At 43.4% G+C, this 4016-nt stretch overlaps 1 long non-coding RNA gene across 2 annotated transcripts; it reads left to right on the forward strand.

Annotated features, from left to right (window-relative positions):
• Positions 1-207: 207 nt before the first annotated feature.
• LOC124232158 (uncharacterized) lies at positions 208-3963 on the forward strand. 2 transcript variants are annotated; one of them, XR_006886784.1, is made up of 3 exons: positions 208-1973; positions 3328-3422; positions 3589-3963. It is a non-coding gene; the product is annotated as an uncharacterized LOC124232158 (long non-coding RNA). The 2 variants fall into 2 exon arrangements; XR_006886783.1 differs by having other exon boundaries at positions 3630-3961.
• The last annotated feature ends 53 nt before the right edge of the window (positions 3964-4016 follow it).

The raw sequence follows: 4016 nt of genomic DNA on the forward strand, positions 1-4016 counted from the left end.
TCCTGGGATCAAAACTTGGCTAAGTATGATCCAAACTTCCAAGCAGTCAGAAGTAGAAAGAGCCAGAAGATAAACCTAACCCATTTTTGAAGGGGTGCCAAAGGTGAAAAGCAGGAAAACCAAAATTACTCATCAAGTCTAAAGGGGGAGCACAGAGCCAGAAGCTGAGAGGAGAAGAGGAGTCAAGCAAGTCAGTGCCAGGTAAAAACAGAAATAGAGAGTTGAAAAAAAAAAAACAAAGCAAAGCAAAATGAAGGGTCCAAGACAATAATTGGGAGCATTCCTTGGGGTTTGATAATGGATTTTATGGGTTAGCTTAAGTTAAAAGCAAAAGATGTGAGCGGGTACCTTCCTTCCTTCTGACATTATCTCCCACCTTATCAACAGTCCATTGTTACCAAGGCATTAACAACACTTACCAAAGTCTAGAAGCCCTTTGGGCAGTCTTGCTAAAAACCATATTAGTCTAGACTGATTTGGCCTTGAAGATGACCACATCTCCTCAGGACAGTTCTCCCTGGATTCCTTCATTGGCTGTTTTGGGAAATGACGCACTTGGACAAATGGTCTACCTAAATGAATGATTCAGGTCTGAGCAGCATGAGACACTGGCAGATAGGAATGCCTCCCTTAGCAGCAGAAAATTCAGCACTTACCACGTCCCATGCGGCATGCTCTCCCAGAATACTTTTAATATGATATCCCAGTGTATTTAACATTTTAAAATTACTCCATTTGGTTAAAATCAATTAGATTTTTTTGAGGATCTTGGTCTTTCTCCAGCCCAGTTTAAACCATAATTTCCTGAAGACTAGGATTATCTCGCCATGTTCTTTTTCACGTCCCCGTCGTTTCTAGTCAAGCCTCAAAACATGAAGTCTGCACTGTGGGTTCATAGCACCTCAGAGATCATCTCGATTCTCCCCATCCCACAGTGGGAAAGTGACCTCAGTCAACGTGGAGTAGAGTGTTTAGTCTCAGCCTTAAAATAAGTGTTTTCTTTTTTATTGTCTTTTCTTCCTGTCTGCTTTTCAGAGTAGAAGCAACAGTAATTTAAATTTTTCTGCTATGTGACCTACACTCCACAGGTACCTTATAATAGCTGAGCCAGGGCTTAACAAAGGAATTGGGTGTGTGTGGTATTTGTGTGAGCATGTGCTTGGGTTTGTGTGGTATTTGTGTGAGCATGTGCTTGTGTGTGTATGTGTGTGTGTGTGTGTGTGTTTCACAATCTGATTGCCGATGTGGGATGGAAGATGGGAAAGAATGTTTAGGCACTTGTGTATTTATATCAAAGAGATGGTAGGACCCACAAAAAAGAATTCATTTTTTGTGATGTTAATGTTATATTTTGGGGGGAGGTTTTGGGGGAGGAAGATTTGCTTCTAACGGGTGGACTCATATCTCTGTGTGGGGAGGCTCAGTTTTAACGACAACTGAAGTCTCTCCTGGCGTTGGGATATTTCATTCTCGTAGGGAGAAATGCAATGCTCATCCCTCCTCCCTCACACCCCCCCCACCACTTCCTTGGTGCCCTTCCAAGTTAGGGCCCTTGGTGCTGGCTGCTCAGTCCTCCCCCAGGGGTGGCTTTCCAAGGCCAAGAGGGCCAGAGAGGGCTGCTGCCAGAGATGCTTCTGTTCTGGCTCCTTCTTACTCCCCTTCCTGTCTGCTGGGGCTTTTGGTGGCAGCACCTAGTCCTGATGGGGTTAGAGTACCACCCTGGAGTGGATGGTGTGTGCACCAGCAAGCATCCAGTCAATTCATGAGTTATCCTCTGCGTGAGCTGGGCTGTGATGTGCCGTTATCTTCCTGCTCCCATTGTACACTTCACACACCAGCTTTCTCTCCAGACAGTTGTTTGATCACTAACTACTTCGAATATCATGACCATAGGCTCATTTATTTTTTTCTGTTTTAAAGGATGGTGCTGGTGTGCACAGGGAGCAGCCACGTCAATTCACACATTTGCCAAGGTATCTGATTGTGAGCTGCCTATCAAGGTGCTGACTTTAATAAAAGCTTATTACTGTGAGCATTATTTAGCATTTATGTGGCTCCTCACAATTGTTTACCCATTATTTCTCAGCGCTCCCCTGTCCAGGTGATCAGTGTTAGCAACTCACATTGTAGAGGCAATAAATCCGGGGTCCTGGAGAGGTTTTAGTAATATCCCCAAAAGGACACAAAGTGAATAACCACAGAACAGTGACTTTCCTGGAACCCCTTGAAACTGGCCTGGACCCCTCTCCCTCTAGCATACTTGGCGAGTTCACTCATTCCATCATCTGGTTTGCAGACCTGCACAGGGTGGGCTCTTCTCGCAGATTACAGCTCAGATACCCTGAGGCCTTCCCTGGTGACCTTATCTACAACAGCATCCCCTCCCCAAGGCTCTATCACATTCCTGTGTTTATGGACTCCACAGAGCTTAGTGCCACCTGAAGTTATCTGTTTATGTGAAGTTGTGTGTCTTTGTGTTTGTTGTCTGTCTGCACCATTCAGGAAGGTCATCACTATGAAAATAGCAGTCTTGCCTGGGTTGTTCATTGCTGTGTCCATCCTCTTTGTTGAAAGCACCTGTCATTACAGTAGGCACTCAATAATGCTTGTTGAGAGAATGACAAAGACAGACCCTGTAAATACTGTTACTCACACGTCATTTTCTTTGCCTTTTCATCTCTTTCTGGATTTTCTGGCCATAGTCACACATACAGTCAGTTATTCTCAATTACGCTGGAGCTAATGATCCAGGCTGTGGATGGCCCAGGTCCTTGTCTTCCTTCCCTCTCTGGCTTCCTCTCCTCTGGAGATTCCTCCAGATCTTTCGGTCTTTTCTGGCCTTAGTTGAGAGGGGTCGAGAGGAGAGTAGGGCAATGAAAGTCCTATTAGACAATTTTGCAAGTTCTAATAGCTTTTGACAGGTACACAGTTGAAATTATTGATCTTAAGATTTATTTTTTACCTTATTTGTGGATTTTAAAAAATGCCTCTGTTTTATATATGCAGTACAGTGAAAAGTGCTTTGAAGAAGTTAAAAGCACTGTATAAATGTAAGAGAGAATTATGTATGCATGTAGTCCCATTAACCTTGGTAATTGAGACTTGGTTGTAGATTTAAAATATAATTAGTTTTGATAGAACAGTAGCTCACACTTTTCTAATGGGTAGAGCCAGACAAGGCTTAGAAAACGTGCCTTTGGTAGATTTTATTTTTGAGCCATCACATCAAGACAAAGCTTACAATCCCTTCGGAGGCTAAAAGGGTGGCAGTAGTGGTGATTTCTCATCAACAAGTCAGAATAGGCAAATGGTTGCTTCAAATTTCAGGACAATGAGAATACAGTTTCCTCCGAAAAAATCTTAGGCTGATCTTGGAAGAAAGACCCCCTGGATCATCTAAAAATAAAGTTTTCTATTTAAAGGTTGGTTTTAATGCTCGTTATAGCCCTATGTGCTACCAGAAAATGGTTTGCCTTTTTGTTTTAAACATAAGGAATCAATGTAATGCCTTATGCCTGATAACCTGTGCTGTTGTATTTGGTCCTCCCTACAACTCTGTCCATAGATATTATTGTTGCCACTTTATAGATGAAAAAACGGAAGCAAAACCATTAAGTGTCTTCCCCAAGGTCTTAAAAGAAGTCACCAAGAAGGTGGTGTGGCTCAAGTCTCCTGACTCCAGTTTACTATTCCCCACAATAATGTTGGAAAGCCACATTGGAACGGGAAGACTCATTCCAAGTACTGCTGTCACACCAGCAAGCTTCAAAGGTCAGGCAGATATTTTACTTTACGGTTAAATTGGCCACGTTTGCTCAGTGTGTACTATATCCCAGGCCCTGTGCTTTGCCCTGGGAGGATTCAGAGAAAGTAAAAGATGGATTAGACTTTCCTGGCTCTTACAAGCTGGTGGGAATGGGAGACACATACATACAAACATGGAAGGGCAAGGGGGACAGTGCACTAAGAGAGATACACAGCTCTGTGGGAGCAGGGGAGGAGCAGTCTCTGAACAC

Source organism: Equus quagga, unplaced genomic scaffold (assembly GCF_021613505.1).
Source record: "Equus quagga isolate Etosha38 unplaced genomic scaffold, UCLA_HA_Equagga_1.0 HiC_scaffold_2864_RagTag, whole genome shotgun sequence".
NCBI lineage: Eukaryota > Metazoa > Chordata > Mammalia > Perissodactyla > Equidae > Equus > Equus quagga.